This window comes from Passer domesticus, chromosome 8, assembly GCF_036417665.1.
Source record: "Passer domesticus isolate bPasDom1 chromosome 8, bPasDom1.hap1, whole genome shotgun sequence".
Classification (NCBI taxonomy): domain Eukaryota; kingdom Metazoa; phylum Chordata; class Aves; order Passeriformes; family Passeridae; genus Passer; species Passer domesticus.
In genome coordinates, this window is record NC_087481.1 from 23,943,985 (window position 1) to 23,961,375 (window position 17,391).

Sequence of the window (17,391 nt, forward strand, 5' to 3'; positions counted from 1 at the left end):
CATTTTGTTGGCTGCAGAAGAATGTAATATCCCCCATATTTGCAAATAAATCATACCTCTTATTTTGATTATCAGGAAGGGAGGGTATGAAATAATAAAGCAGCACCTTTATAGAAGTCAGTAATTTAATTATCTCCATTTTGCAAGTTGATTTGGCTTTGTAAACTGCACATCTTCAATCACTTGGGAAGGATTATTTCTACAAGGCAGTTTCACTGCAGCAGATTAGAAAAAACAAAACCTTAACAGAAGGTTCTTCTGAATTGTTACTGAAAAAACCCAGTCATAGCCAGTCACCTTGAAACATGCTCAATAAAATGAAAACAAAGCTAGAAACATCTCTGAAAAGAACTGATACACTTGAAAAGGTTTGGGCTGGGTTTTTTTCACGGAATGAAACCATTCTCATTTTCAAGGACTGTAGTGAGGAAATAGCTGAGGGTGGAAGCTGGAGCTGTACTGAGCCCTGCAAGAGAGACCCCATTTCCCTGAGTACCAGGACCCCACACCATTAACAGTGCAAGTGCTTGAGACACTTCAGCAGCACAGCAGAGCTGCTCCTCAGCTGCACCTTGGAAGCTGCTATTAAAAAGTCAATACACATTTAATTATCCTAGCTACTATAGGATTCAGATTTCTACCAGCACATCTTGGTTATCTCTGTACTGAAGCATTAGAGTTTGCTATAAACTTCATGTTAAGAACTATCCCTGTACTTCAGAGGCTTTCATCTCTGCAGTGGTGACTAACAATAGGTACAGCCAAACACAAGAGATTTGCCCCAAAACATATGGATGTTCATATATATACACACACACACATAGTGTGTGTGTACAAATATAAATACACATAAAAATAAAATTAAATTTTTATATTTTGTTTTAGGACTGCTAACTGCAACCAGAAAATAATTTCATACTTATTACTTAAGAATTTTTGTTATTCAAAAATATTCAGTACATCTTCTAAAACCTCTTAATGGACTGTGATTGTGAGAGATGTCTGTAATTGAGTTGGACTTATTATGCTTTGTGTTTCTTTAATGCCTTGTTCTAAACATTACTCAGAAAGAACCAATCCACAACCTCCTTCAGAAAATGACACCTGTAAAACCATCACTAGCTCCCTTTGAATAATCAATTATAGTCATGAAAAAGAAGATTAAACCAGTCTGCCATTAATCAAGGATGGGTAACAAAAATACAGTAAAAATCCAGCACCTGTATTCATGCACAGACATGCTTAGATGAACCAATTCACTCACAGCCTGAGAACTCCAGCTGCAGGTATCTCCAAACACGAGTGGGCCAGTGTGTAATTGCTGCCACTGTCTTTGACAATGCAGCCACTGGCTGACCACACACAAAGCACACCCAGTGTAACTCTCTGAACCTTGTGGACAACCCAAGTCCTGTGAGCCAAGCTTTTAAATCCCACTCTAGTGCCTATGGCTTAGAAAACATTTTGAACCAGCTCTACAGCCCCTTAACACACACTATGAACTCCATGTTTTCATGTGGGCAAAACCCACATGAACTCAGCTAAACTGAGCCTCACCACTGTCAAATGAAACACTCCAGAAGTGACTTGGTTTGGGTGGCAAGGCCACCGGAGTCACAAATTCTAATAATCTTATGGGAATGACTTGGTCTTAGCTGAGCAACTTGCAGGCCTCATGAAAGAGTTCATGGCACCATGAACTCTACTGAATACAAATGAAGTGCTGAAGCCTCAAAGGTTCCAGCAAAGAAATTTCTCCTTTGCTTCTCTCCAGTATCTAAAATCTTGATCCCATTTTGTCCTGGTTTTTGGATAGTTTGTTGCCAGTCTCTCCCAAAACTGTTAAAACCTCACTGGGGTGATGCCAAGCAGTCCTTAGAGGGTGTCAAGGTAAGAGCCACAGCAACTACCATGGCTCTCACAAACCTGTGAGCCTTCACACAAGGCCTTTGGGCCCTAAGTTGAGGAAGGAGATGTGATCCAATGCCTCCAATGACTTGGCTCCTCTTTAATGGAGCCGATACCACCAACATATTCCAATTTTAGGAGAGCAGCAATGAATGGATCTTGAAGATGTTTGTGATTTTTTTTTTTCCTGTACGTTTTTGGGATTTGTAGTCATTTACTATTCCTTTTCCTGGGATAGGTATGGTGCTCTGGGGCTACCACTGAAGACCAGGGCTTTTCAAGCTGCAGACAAAGTGCAGGATTCTTCTGTGCCCACTGTCATGTTCATTGGGTTGGCATCTATATGTATTTAGACAATGTTGAGACAAATGTTAGATGGAATCACCAGATTGCTTTATTTTATTGTAGCACCCCAAAAATGTTAAGGGCAGTCAGGACTTGGTCCGTGAGCCACAGAGAGACCATGGCAAACAGACATGAGAGATTTGAGGTAATTTGCGGGATCACACAGAGGCTGAGTACTGGGAGTGTAACCCAGCCCTTGCACCCAGATCTCCTTGCCAGGGGATTACTTGGCCTCTCACAGACCCAGCTCATGGACTATTCAAGAGCCATTTCAGAGTAACACACCACACAGAATGCAAATCTCTGGGAAAAGAAAATAACTAATGTACTAAGCAAATTTGAGGAGACTGGTAATGTTCATTCACTATGTTGAGATCACCTCCAGCAACTGCAGAGAAAGTGAATAATAATGAGAACAAGTGGCTTGAGTATAATGACTGCAAGCTTCTCTGCTGGCTGGTTTTCATGACTCACTATCTGCACCTCCAGAGTCATCCCAGCTGAAGGTTTGGCAAAGCTTTCTTTTCTTATTACTATAAAATGGTGAACCTTGATATAAAATTGAATTGCAAAATGAACATAAATGCACAATGTGCCTGCAAATACAATTAGAAATTTTCAGTTTGCTGCAAGCAAATGGTCTTTGCTGTCAGCCCTCAATGCTAGATAAATATTCCATGGATGAATTTCTGTAGAACAATAGTGACATCCAGTGGGTAGGGAGCTTAATCACAGGTATCTCCTGCATAAATCAATTCCCACAGAGATGTGTTTGCCTCTTCCCTTTGCATCCTTCTGTATCACACAGTAGTATCACACCCTTGCAGCATAGTGAGTGCTCAACTGGATCTGTGTACAGCAGCCATAACCTGCATGTGGTGAATACATGGAGAAAATAAGAGCAGATGAAAGCTGGCAGGAAATGGTCCATCCAGTGTGGAAGTCACTACTGCCAGAAAAGGGCAAGGAGTATACAAGGAGCTCTAACAAGTTTGGCTACTGGTTTAAAACTTATTATTCAGAAAGCACCACTTTAATAGACTAGAAAATAAACTCAGGCCACAAACAACTCATTCAACCTCCTAACAACAGAAAACTAAAAAAAAAAAAAAAAATGTTTATAATAATGAGAGAAAGATATTATTAGACATTAAAAGAAGGGCAATTCAATACCTAGGAACAAGCCAAAATAAGAACTTCCTCTCAAAAACACACAATGTCCAAAGAGACAAGAAGCAAATGATGCAAGATCAAATTCGCAAACAATAGCAAAGTCATACAGTGGCACATATGCCATGAATATGCAGCATATTTGCTTGGGCAAAACCTCTGGAGCATTTTGCTGTAACTACACTAGGTCTCAGTAACTCTGTGCCAATGTTCCTGCTATGACCCTAAACCACAGTAAGGGAGAGAAGACAATGAAGTCAGGCTCTGGTGATGATATTCAGGTTTCACTGCCCCTAAGAAGGTGCCTAGGAACTCATTTCCCTCCAGACTGGGGGGGGGGGGGGAAATACAGCTGTAATTCCAACTTCTGATGCTTCAGGTGCACTGGGAGATCACCTATCAGTCCATGCTCCAGTGCTTTGCTTTTTATTCCTAGCAAGGCTTTTGAGAGTGGGTATCATCACAGTGGGACAAAATTTTTGATTGTGGTGTGATTCTCGGGGTTACAGCCAAACTCTTCCCTGGCACCACCACCAACAGAACACAGCAGGGCACACAAGCAGTAAAATGTGACAGAGCTCAACAGCTATGACCACATCACCAAGGAGGTCATAACAGAATAAAAAGGGTTTTATCCAAGACCCTCTGGGACAATTAGCTGCGAGCTGATGGCCAACAATTTACCTACCAGAGAACCTGAAAATCTCATTTGGAACAAGCACAAACATAAAAGCAAGAATGAAAAAAGATTTGTAAGTAAGCACTACCTTTTTATTCAACCAATCCATCACAGAAATCACATCTCCCTGCAAGTCTTGTTTTGCTCACACTGTTATACTATAATGACCACAGCACAGGCATTCTAATTTAAGAATAAGCACTGTTTACTGAGAAAGGGCAAAAGGCTAGTTAATTCCTATTTATTAACTTCTTCCTAAGGAGCTTAATGACCTACTGATGTTATTACAGGAAATATTATATATTCATGTGAAAACTCACAAGTTTAAGATTGCTCATCACTAAAATCAACCAAAGTCTTCAACAAAACAAAATATTTCATTCTTTACTTACTGTTTGTTAATGTTTCCCACAAACTCTTTTGTTTGCCAAAAAGCAACTGAATGACTGGAGGTGTAATCTTGAAAAAAGTCCTCCAAAAACCCCTCACATGTCCTCTTAACCACTAAAGCCATTCCCTTCCTGTGTTCATGACCAGCACACTGCCCATCCATCACAGTTTACACTCCTGCCTGAAGGCTGAATTTTCCAACACCAGCATTGACACCTTGTATGACTTCATAATTACACTGTAACCTTGCTAATTTTCCCAGCATTCTGTGACAGCCAAAGTCTACTAATATATCACAGGGACACATGACAAGCAAAATATCTTAATTACTCACCCACTTACCCCTCAAACCAGGACAGAAATGCATTACAAGGTTCAGTGCTTCCCTACATCAGTGAGAGGAAATCACCTGCTCAGTTCTGTGTGCAAATCTGCTTCCTCCCCAAAGTAACAAACCCACTACCTAGCTAGGTCAGTCTCTCAGGACCCTAATTCCTTAATGCCAGAAGAAAGCAAACCTAACTGCAGTGACAGTGGCAGCAGCCTGCAGAAGCTGGCACCATGAACTCAGCCTTTATGAGTTATTCCCACTGAAATCCAGCAGTACCCCCCATACTTGCCAAGGGTAATACTGGCACTCTATCCCTAGCATGGTGTACTAATAAGAAAACACTGCATTTTCATGGGCACTTCTGTTCATGTCCATAATTATCCTGAGAGATGGAAAACAGAAAAACGCTCAGGGAAAGGACTGCATGTGGCTTACAGCACTAGTAAAAAGTCAGGAAGGGTCACTCAGCTTTTCCAGAACTTAACAGGAAGTAAAAGATGCAAAAAGAGAGAGAGAGAGAGAGAGAAAGAGAGAGAAATAGATAGATAGATAGATAGATAGATAGATAGATAGATAGATAGATAGATAAAAATGGAATGTGAAATAAAATAAACATTTCTGCATCTCTTGGAAGTATTTTAAACTTTTTTTTTTTTAAGTTGCTACTGTCAGGTTCTGGACATCTTTAGACATCAAACAAAAAACTTATCTTTTCTTTCATACCATATTAAATGAAAGGAAGAAAATATCTTCCTATGATGTGAGATATTCTCTCCAAAGCTGTGGGACTGAGCTGGTATTTACTGTTACTTACTGTTGTTGTTTCTTATGTGATTATTTCCAACAGCTGTAGAAATGGCAAGGTACTGCTGACAGGTAACATATACATTATTCTAGCTGAGCACATCCTCCCGGTGTTTGATTTTCATGGCAAATCCCATGTTGTGCTGTTGGCTCTTACATGTGCCCTTTATGGTCAGGAACAACTTACTGAAAGTTTGAATGCCAGTTCTTTACCTACAGCAGTGTGTACAGCAGTTAGCACTGTAGAATTCATGGTTCTGATTTTTTGGGCATTCTAATTTTCCAGTTCCCTAAAGGCTGCAAAACTCACAAATAGACTCCAAACTAATGTAATGAGATTATCATCCACTTCCTGGTTCAGCTCTGAGTCAGGGGAGAAAAGGTCCCCAAACCCCAAGGTACAAGCCAGGGTCCCCAGTGAAAGCTGGGCATCCCAGGTGCCCTGGTGGCTGCTCCCTGTGCTGCCCTCGGGATCACCAGCAGCTGTAGGTGGAGGAGCTGGGAACACTGAACACCTAGGGGAGGTAATAAGCAATAGTAATACATTAGCAATACAAATCCACTGAAAACACAACCATCAGAAATGGATTCCTTGTTCCAAAAATACAGACTTCGTAATGTATATTCTAGCATACACACTGTCTTGTTTGATTTAATTTGTTCAAATGGATTATTGAGCATTGCAAAAGCATCTATTTGGTCTGTGGTGAGTTGTGCAAAGGCTGCAGGTGATAAAAGTAGAGAGAGGGAACACAGTTTACAAAAAGCAGACTGGAGTCAAACAGAAAAACACTTCAGACTTCATCTTAATTAATGTGCTGTAATTCTTTTTTTTCAGTCTCTTATAGATTATCCTGTTTATTTTAAAACAGACTGTAGCAAAGGTTTTCAAACCTGCAAATGGGAATTTAAACACCCAAATCTCACCCATTTGTTGCACCAGTCTAACACTTAACCTTTGTTATGAAACATTCTCTCCATTTCTCCCCAGAACTGGACATTTGAACAAGACTCAAGGGTCACAAAGTGCTGTGGCCATCTTCATGAAGCTACTCTAAAGAATTACCTCCCAGAGATTTTGACAAATCCTCTTGCAAGGGAAAGGGAGCAGTTGTACCTCCGTGAGGTGCAGATGGGAGGGCTGCATGTTGAAAAAGGGTGTTGTTACCTGGGGAACTGCCTTCTGACCTACTGCAAAAAGGACTGGCACTAATTCCTGGCACACTGGAATTCAGTTACAGTGAACTCACCTCAGAAAATAAGCAACTATTTTTCACTTTAAAAAACAGCTACAGATTCTCAAATCTGGGTTTTTTTTAGCCAGAAGAGTTTATTCCCCACATTTCTCACTAATAACCATCATAGTAATCTTATACAAAAATACTTAGTCAAAGTATGAGAAAAGGATCATCTTTTCCTCTTCAAAAAAAGAGTAACATCAAATAACCATTCCAGCACATCAGAGTTTTGTTAGGAATGCACTATTTCTTGTAATCTGACTCTCTCAGATGGCAGCATTAGCCTTGCAGCCATCTGTGATATGAGTCATATCCTCAGAGCAGTAGGCTTCATCCTGCCCTGCTCCAGTGCACCCAGCTTCTGTGAAACACCCTGAGCCACCCAGACACATCCACTGTGCACATCACAGCCATTTCCAGTTGGGACATTCATCCCATGTGCTCCCAGGGCTGTGACTCACAGTGTGATACCCTCACTATCCTCCTTCCAAAACAGGATCTCTCCAGGCAGGGATGGAAACCCATCTCTGACACTCCTCCTAAGCCATCTCTGGAACTCCTCCTAAGCCATCTCTGGAATTCCTCCTAAGGCTACTTGTACCTAGCTCAAACAGGCTCTCTGCTTTGGAGACTAAATGTTTAGTTGTCTCTACTTCAATTTATCCTCAACAACAGTTCCCAGGTTACACAACTGATACAAAATGCAGGCCTGCAGCAAAACCCAGCAATATTATGACATGAGTTCAGAAGCTCCAATTACCAGACAGAAACTCATCCTTCATTAAAGAACAGATTTACTCCAAGCACACTGGACAACACCTTCTATCCATCCCTGCTGCTGCTGGCAGCACGAACAAGAGTTACATTTTCTAGTGAGCAAGCAACAAGCACAGAAGGTATGAGGGAAAATATTCCACATGGGAATCCTGAGCACTGAGTCAGGCTGAGCAGAAAGCAGCAACACTGCAGGGAAAAGGGGCTGTGAGGGCGGTGCAGCTGCCTCAGTTTGCAGGTACTGAAGCCCAGCAGTTTCCATGGAGGTCTGCTTTTATGAAAGTTTAGTAAAGCACAGGAACTTAGGCAGCTCTGCACAATTCCTTGTGATCCAAAAAATAGCTGGTCTGTAGCCATAGCACATAATGCTATGTGCAAAAGCAGTAAGAAAAGGATTTGAAATCGTAGCATAATGGATTGCACTGTCAAATCTAAAAGCATGCTGGATTTGGACTGTATCAGTATCATAAATTAAAAACATCTATATATCAGTAATGTTAATAGAAAGCATTTGTCCAAAGCTATGGAACTACTGATATGTATGCTTTGGCTTCATGTATAAACTGACATGGCAAATTCTAAATTTAACCAAGCCAATTTCTTTTAAAGCCTCATCACACTAATTACATCCATCAAGTGTGTAAAATACATTTTGTCAGCTAAGAACAGAAGACTTAAATTAAATGTAAATCCTTACTCAGCACTTTAAGCTGTTAATGGCTCTAAGTCGTTAATGAGATGATGAAAAGAAAATGCTCCTGCAGACTCTGTAGTGAGAATTTATTACAAGTACTCATTACTTCCGCCCAGTGCATATTCTGAAAGTGTCCCACATTTATGACAACACCCCAGTATCAACAGAGAAAGATACCAAAATAATCTTGCTTGCAAATGTGATTGTGTACATAAGTGGGGTTTGACAGGCACCTCCAAGAGAGATGGGTGCCCTCCTTCCCTAAGCCAGAGGCTTCCAGAAGAGGAGCACCCCCTATCCTGGAGCAGGGCATACTGTCAGAATGGTACCTTAGCTTAACTTCCTGGCATTTTAATTCATCAAACAGTAGGAACACTAATGGCTGACTGCACAGCATGCCTGGGCTTATGTATTTTTATAATGAATTTTGATAGATCCCCTATTAGAACTAGCTCAGAAGAGCACTGGAAAGAGATTTCCAGAACTAAGAATGTACTACAGCAGGATGGGGGAGAAGGTGAGAGTTAAAGCAATATATCCCTGTTATCCAAAACTCACAGATTTAATTTCAATTTAGTAACATCGGGATTTAGGAATTTTCATCCTTTTCACAGACTACAGGATTTCCTTTCTCTGCCTATAACCTTAAGGAGAGTTATTAAGGGAAATTCCCAGTTGCAGAAAACCCCTAGATCAGGTTTAGTTCTCACTGAAAGGAAAAATATAATTTGATTTTTTTCTTAGATTTCTCTCTCCCAGTCTAGATCCTTTCTTTCCTTCAGTCTGAGCTCCTCTCCCCTGTTGATTAGCTATTTCACAGAAAGAAAAAGAAAATGCAAGAGCTACATTTAAATGTACCAGATGCCCTCGAATTTCTACCAAGTTGTACCCCTGTAAAGCCTTGTTTACAACTTCAGCTCCAGCAGCAAGTGAGCTTCCAGGAACAAAGAAATGTTAGAGACATTTTCACAATAGTTTCAAATTGCTTCCCCCAGTAGAGAAGACTCATTGATCAAGTAAATAAAGTGAGGTACAGGAAAGTGATTCATGCTCAAACACAATGAAAAAAAATAAAGCAGTCAGGGGTATTTGTACCCTCTGCAGGAACCCTATCCCATCGACTTTTAGTGGAAATTAACATAATGTTTAAAAATTATTATGCATGAGAAAACAAAAGCTATCTCAAATGATAGCTCTGCTGTAACAGGATGCTGATTAGCTACAGAGAATTGAATTTTTGGTATCAGTGCTTTATTGGGTCACTATATGGATATGACAGTCAAGACACCTCCTCACACTGCAAAAAGGAAGCAGATTTGCCTAAGATTAATTCCACACTAGCTTAATTATTAATTAATCTCTCCCAAATGGATTTTTTTAAATGTACTTGAAAAGGCCTGTGCAAATAGAAGTGCTCTGTGTATGGATGGGAGAGTTTTGCAGGCAGGCAGGGATGCTGCAGTGTACAGGCAGCACTCCTTGGGCTGATGGGTTCATTAAAATGCAGGGTTGTAACAGCTCTTAGAGCTGCAGCTGGATAACCCATGATCCCTTTCCTCAGTTCCACAGAACACTTCGTGTCTATTTAAGAGGGCTGTTTCACGATTTAATCAAAGATTTACAATCTACACCCTGGAACAAGGAGTCTTCCCCTTTTTGAAAGGTTTCAAATAAAACACTTTTTTGTAGAGTTTTTTTCTGAATATCTGTAGCCTATGCCCCTTACCTGCACCTTCTTACAATTTAATACCTATTTTATACAATTTAATGCTTCTTCTTCCACTTCTCTGCATCCTCAGCACAAAGAAAACACAGAGACTGTCTCATGTTCTTTCCATCATAAATCGGTATGTCCAATTTCACTGAATGAATTAACAGCTTTGAAGAGCAAGAGTAAGCAGGGAAGTGCAGGAGCTGATGGAAACCTGTGCCAGGCAGTAGATGGAGCAGGACCTGCTGTGCAGCATTTGCTAACACACTGCAGTGGTGCTGCATGCTAGTGCCAGTGAGAGAAAGAGGGGGTTTGCAAATCTGTCAAGATGTATGGGCATTAAACTGTTTGGAAAACAGCCTGGAAGAAAGGAATGCCTCAAAGTCAACCAGTCAAAATTACTTGAAAACACAGCTCCTCCCTATTTCTGTTACACATCATAAAACTTGCTGTGATAATTACAAAGGTCATTCAGCCAATAATGGCAAAACATGTGGACAGACACCTGAAACTTAATCACCTACAGTTCAGTTTCAGCTCTGACTGTGTCTGAGTCAGTTCCTTCCCACTTTGGAGCAGCTGGTCATTCCCCCAGATAATTTCTGGCATCTGAAATAGAGGATCATCTAAAATGATCCTCTGTTTCAAGGTAAGGTTGGATAGGGCTGTGAGCAACCGGGCTCAGTGGAAGGTGTCCCTACCCATGGCAGGGGGGTGGAAGGAAATGGCCTTCTATAGAGGCCTTTCCAACCCAACCCATTCTGTGATTCTCTGATTCATACCCTAACTCAAAACCTCCAGTCAAATACCTTCACTAGGTTGGCCTGTGCTTCTTTTCCAGGCAGTACTGGAAGTCTCCAGTAAGCTGGTAACTCCTGCATCCTTCTGAAAAAGGTTACACCTTAGGTCTGATCAGCTTTACATTTACCTTCCCAGTGAGCCTCCTCCCAAAATATTGAAAAGAAGGTATTGTCTAAAGCCATATTTTTCTTTCCAATGGGCAAATTCATTAGAGCTCCTCTTGTAAAAGGCAGCTGGCAAAATCATACTGAAAGGGAGTTGAGGGCAGCCTAATGACCTCAGCAAACACCTTTACACTCTTTGTATGCCCCTGAAGCAACACAGGTCAGGGAAGAATCATGGCACATGTCCCTTCTGCTACTTTCATTCTGTTCAAGAGTGTAATGGACACAGCAGTGCTTGTCCCAAGGTCTCCAAGAGCAGCTTTCCCAGGACAACTGTCAGTGCAGGTGTGTTATTTTTTAGCAAGTGTTGTTTTGCTTGACAGTACTAGCACTGACTGCAAGAACCACAATGCATAACTGCCTTATGCCTTCTTGTTCTGTTAGTGTTCCACACATCAAAGCTTGCAGAGCCTGTGGGAAAGAAGCCAGTGACCATTAACCTTCACTTTATTTTATGCTTTTATAATTTCAGGAGTTTAGTTTCAGGCTTGCAGCCTTCAGGGCTGCGAAGTTGAGACTGGAGTGAAATACAGCAAAGCAGCAAATGTTTAGCATAAGTTAAAAGAGCTTTTCCTGAGTCCCCATGTCATTTCTCCCAGCTCTATTGCAACATTTATTTCAAGGGATTTAACAATTTGTTTCTCGAGTTGAAGTAAATGCACCAGAGATGCTTTCTGCTTTTGTAACAAAGAAATACCTCCTGGATTGTTAGTGGCCAGTTCACTAAGTTCCCAAGAAGTCACACTGACTAGGCAACACCTGACTGTCTTTCAAACCCTGAATTTCTTGTCAATGGACAAGATGAATCAAGGCTGGAGGGATGGCCAGGACAGCACATTCATATCTTTGTTTCTACCACCCATATGAACCCAGCAGAAAACACTATTGCTATTAAAAAGCAGGAAATCCCTCTTGTACCTTCATGCTCCTCTGTTCTTTGACTCAGACTGGTCCACTGAAACTCAAGACAAAAGCTGAAACTCAAGACAAAAACACCTACCAAAGGATAAGGGTGCCACAAAATCCCAAGACAAAGCTTAGTGAGAACTCACTTTGAGGGTATGGTTACCATAAAGTCATGAGGGTGTTTCAGAAAGTTTACCCTTCATACAGCATAGCATTCCCAAAGGTGAGTTGAATTCCACAGACTCCATATGCTGCAGTTTGTAAATCACCAGCATGAAAGTAGGACAGTAGTGTCATGCTGACAAGAGGCCTTAGCATTTAAGAATTTTCTCACTAAATAAGCTTCACATGTGGAGACTGCAACAAATCCACTCCCCCAGCATCAGCTTTGCAGCACAGCCTTCCCTTGCCAGCACAGAGCAGCTGAGAGTGCCCTTGCACAGCACCAGGGCCTGGCTGCAGGAGGGGACACAACTGCTCCTGCACCAAGAGCTGCACTTCACCTGCACCCTCACAGACGTGCATTAAACCAAGCAGACATGCAGCATTATTCCTGTTAAAACTGGGGTCCCTTGTTCAACTTACAGAATCATTTTGTTTAAGATTTATAAAACGTAAAGACTGTACAAGGTGCAAGGTAAGGCAGCAGTGAAGGGAAGGATGGTATCATCATAAACAGCCCTTTTTGCGTTCTCTTTATCAAAGGCTTGACTGATTAAATAAGAGCCATTGGTTCCTATAACACAGTAAACTGCACCAGAGAGCCAGCAGACCACTCTGCAGTGGAAGGAAGGTGGCACCACTGATTCTTTACATCTCTTACAAACCAGGGTTGGGGAGTTCAGACCATCTTGACCTGCAGGTGAAAAACAGATAATAATACACTTGGTGTCTTCTCCCAGACTCTCCTCAGGGAAAAGAGCCTTGAGCCAACACAGTGTCAGAAGGGTTGGGTTTTTCTGAGTGTTGCAGGCTGCTGGCTCCCAGCAGTGAATTCTGTGAGCCTTGTACTCCACTGGCATTCCCTGCTTCCTGCTCCAGGGGGAAGGCCTGGCACAGGATGCAGTGTTCCCACATGTGCTGCTGCTCAGGCAGGGCACAGCCCAACACTTCCTCCCAAACCAAAGGAGGCCAAAAACCACCATGTTATTTTCACTTTTCCAAGTCAAGCCAGTCCCCAGTGAGCCAAATATCTGTTGTGAACTTTGCTAACCTTCAATTTGTTTATGTTCTCGGAACTTAGTACGTAGGGCCATAAAGATTTCGTCCAGATTATATCCTCTATAGGAACTCTACATCTCTTTTCTTTCATTGCTTTGCTTGGTGAATGCAGAAATCAAAGCCATCAACATGGAAAGTATTTTCCTTATTTGGAGTTTCAGTATTAAATATGGAAAAAAAAATTAATTTTCCAGTAATTCCAAACTGGAAATAAACAGCTCATCAAGTCAGTTATCTATCAATTAATAAATTAAAGATTATAACATTTCTCCTCAACTGCTTCAACAATAGAATTAAATAGTTCTAATTAGAAATAAATGTCACTCCTTGAAGTACCTCAACATCAAAAATGTTGAAGCACCTTTCATTAGAGAGTCTGGAAACACTTTGGAAGACATTATCAATGCCATTTCTACAGAAATTGGGTTCTTTTCAGGCCATGGCAGCACTGGGAGCAGATGCTCAGCCTCCCACAGCCATTATTTTAGTTTTAGATTGTTTTCTTACTCACAAAGAAAGTGGAAGCTGGGTGGGAGACATGAGTCATGTAAAGTGAGAGCACAGCATCTCATGCAGCAGCAAGGGAGCAACCCAGACACATCCACCCAAATTTAGAAAGGTACAGAATTTCCTAAACTAAAATATAACCTTAATCCCATAACTGCACACTTCCACAAATGTTGCTTGAAACCTATAGCTATAAAATACAATTACTCAGTGCTTATAATCACCACACAGCCTGTTGTGGTTTGGCAGGCTCTCCTCCTCCAGTGTCAAATATCAAACAGATGATGGTGGCCTAGAGAACTTTGGGGAAACATAATGCCTGAGAGCAGAACAACACTGCATGGAAAAGCACTGTATCACCTCCAACAAAATACACAAGCCAGAACTCTCACAAGATTCATACCAGCAATCATCACCACCAGAATAAACAGAGGGTTTCATTTTACTAGTTTTAAAATACTTATTCCACTTGGCAAATTATGGCTGTTTTTTCTAAAGTGGCTCCTAATCTGATTGCTCAGAGATTTATGTACAGTCACAAGGTTGGGAAATTATTATTGGGAATGTCAATTCAGATAAGAACTTGCTGAAAATTGAGATAGGGACTAAAATCAGATTTTATACTTCTCATTTAACAATCTATTATTAATAAGCTTTTTAACTGATGTCAGTAGAAATAATAACTTCATATTCACAGTGCCAGACAAAATTCAGTTCCATTGCTTAACCATATTTGTCCTTCCCAAGATGACTTAGCAAAAGCATACTGATGCTGTGGTATTCATTCAAAAAGACTCCAGCCTTAAAAACAACCCACTTTTATCCCAGTGTTTATATCAGCACCAGCACGTAGCACTGACCACACCTGTCCATGATAAACTGATGAAATCCAGCTGAATTGAAAATAAGCAGTGACCCACCTGGTAATGACCACATCACCACTACACTCCAGCACCAATAGCACATGTGGAATGAAAGATGTGTCCAAAACTGGACTACACCTAGGAATGTGCTACCCCACATCCTCCACAGCAGCAGCAGCTCAGGAGAGCTCTCCTGCATTCCCAGATGGGGTCAAACTGCCAAAGGCTGCTTTTGCCCCGGATGGGGAGGTGTAAACTGTGTTTAACAGGTTGAAAATTCTGATCCAACTTCTGGTGACCCCACTAGCATCACAAAGGATGAGAGGTGGCCCTGGAGAAACAAAGAATCAAACCAGAGCAGATGCCAACAGGAAAATTGTCTTCATTCCACTGTGCCTCTGTTTCAAAAGCTCAGATCATGATGATACACGTTACAATAACCTACCTTAACTGCAAGGATGTATTTGCATCAGCACACCTCACACAGGAAGGAATTCATACACAGGGCATTGAACTCTTTGTGCTTTCTCCTGAACCAAGGATATCACAATCACACTAGGAAATGTCATATTAGATATGCCTAGCAGGCTTTCTGACTGGGTGCAACCTGTGCATAACAAGTAGAAACAAACACATACCAAAAAAAAAAAAAAAAAAAAAAAAAAAAAAAAAATAAAAAAAAACACAGAAGAAAAAATACAGCTTATGATAGTTAGAAAATTATGTCTTAGCCCTTAACCTACCCATGCAGGAATGTGGATCACCTATTATACTTCAAATAACACACTTCTAAGTGTTCTCATTTTACACTTAGAAATGAAATCTTTTTATACAGAAGTTCCACTAAAACCTTACCATCACTGAGGTCTGGCAGCAAGTTCTACAGATGAATTATGGACTGTGAATAAAAATATTTTAATAAGCCATTTTAAAATCAATTCCCTGTCCCTTGAATCAACTGCTCCTGAACATTTTCCTCAGCAAACTCCAAACCATTTCTGTTTCAACTAATCTTCCTTGGTAATAGGTAATTAGAATTGACCACAAACTCAAGAATAAAAGGCAAAATATTTACACAAAGGCATTATTAATGTACTCTTAACAAGCCTTTTGAACTGTGTCCAGAAGGACACAACATAGTCTTTTTTCACTGGTAACACTTTGTTAAATACCAACAGCAGAGGCCTGTCATTAAAATAATTCCCTACCATTGCCAACAGGCAATACCTCATATTTGTGAATTGATTCTGCTTGGTAAACTCGTGCTCATTCACGTAGCTTTGCAGAGTTCTGGAATGTCCTGCTTATATTCCTAGACCTGACTGACCCAAACAATTTATATTACCTGCACATTTTGCCATTTTCCCTTTCCCAGAGACTTCAACGTGCAGCACATGAATCTAACCTGAATACCTGAGGGCTCCCTGCTGTTAACCTTTTGCCATGTGGAAAATTGACACCTCATTCCTCCTCTGTTTTCTGTCTCTAGACAGTTCCTACCACAGAAGAGTAGCTCTCCTTTCACTTCAGCAATGTTTAGCTTCCCAAATAGCCTCTTATGATGAATGCTAGCAAAGGCTGTCTGAGCCCAATAAATTCTGTCAATGTGCTCTTCTTTACCCTGGCAGACAGCACTGATGAGCTGTTGTGGTAGAGCTGCCCTAGAAAGAAAACATTCTCTGGGCTGGTGCTACTTGAAAGCACCTAAGACAGCAGTAGTTACCTCCCCATTTTCCCCAGCCCCTTAAATAACATTTAAGAGACTGATAAAGTGCAGCTTAGTGCAGTAGCTCAAGTATCTGTTGTACGATCTCCCAGGGAACACACCTGGACTCCCCACAGCAGTTCAGAATTTCTCTTCATGCTGAGTTCAGGGGTGCCTGTAATGCTATCCTTCATTTAGCTGTTTTCTGATTTAACTGTGCTTAGTGCTAGTTTATAACAGGACATGCTTCAATTACCTAGCCATACTCCAAAGCACTAAGGCTCTGCAGGGTGTACAGATCCAGCTGCTCTCTTCAGCCACATGCACTGGACTAAACCTCGTGGGCTTTATCTCAGAGCTGTCACTGCACAGGCAGAGCGCAGTCAGCACTTCTTTCACCTGCCCCTCAGAAAACAGATGAATATGAAAATTGAGCATTATCATGCTAAAATCTATCCTTCAGTAATGGGTGTAGAATCAAATTTAATTAGGGCTTGTTGTTGTACAATGCAGAAGTGTGTAAATTGCACAAAATAAAAATTATTTGTTTGTGGTTGGCAAATGGAAGTGCATGTAATACTAGACACAAACAGCATACAAGTTTACAAGCATAGCAAATGGTCAGATAAAGGCAGTGTTACTTCAAGTAATTTTTGTTATTCTAATAATTCATGCATGATTGCCTCCAGAGTATACCAAAAAGAGAAGAAAAATAACATGCAAAATATTTGGTTATAAAACACGTATTAAATCTGTCACATTTTTTGTTTATCTTATTAAAACACCATCTTATGGCAACTAATACTGTCTAATCTGAGCTATTTTTCCCTAAAAAGAAAAATGGCCTCTTTATCCCACAAATAAATGCACCACAGGTGAACATACATTAAGTAAACACTTAATAAATTCTTAGACACCCTACACATATAAACCCAGGAGCCACTGCTTATTAACCACAATAATTAAATGCCATTAAATGGTATCCCCAGATATTTTCCTGGCACGACAGTCCAAACAGAACTTCTTTGGACTGCTGCTCCACATAAAAAGAGCCTGTGAGCCTGTGTGCTCACACAGTAGCTGGGTACCAAACCCTGGGCTGGGCACTGTCCCTGCTGTTCCAGAGGTGTGGTACTGGCATGGGGGCTGAGGGGGAGAAGGACTGGCAGACACTCTGACC

At 41.0% G+C, this 17,391-nt stretch overlaps 2 protein-coding genes and 1 long non-coding RNA gene across 10 annotated transcripts in view; 1 reads left to right on the forward strand and 2 right to left on the reverse strand.

Moving 5' to 3' along the window:
• CTNNA3 (catenin alpha 3) overlaps positions 1-17,391 on the reverse strand; it is a 427,418-nt gene that overhangs the window by 242,881 nt on the left and 167,146 nt on the right. The gene's annotated exons all lie outside the window — the stretch shown is intronic.
• LRRTM3 (leucine rich repeat transmembrane neuronal 3) overlaps positions 1-17,391 on the forward strand; it is a 76,423-nt gene that overhangs the window by 3,769 nt on the left and 55,263 nt on the right. The gene's annotated exons all lie outside the window — the stretch shown is intronic.
• Positions 14,791-16,605, reverse strand: LOC135306143 (uncharacterized). The gene is made up of 4 exons (XR_010366987.1): positions 16,468-16,605; positions 15,362-15,404; positions 14,952-15,036; positions 14,791-14,837 (listed from the first exon to the last, which is right to left on the reverse strand). It is a non-coding gene; the product is annotated as an uncharacterized LOC135306143 (long non-coding RNA).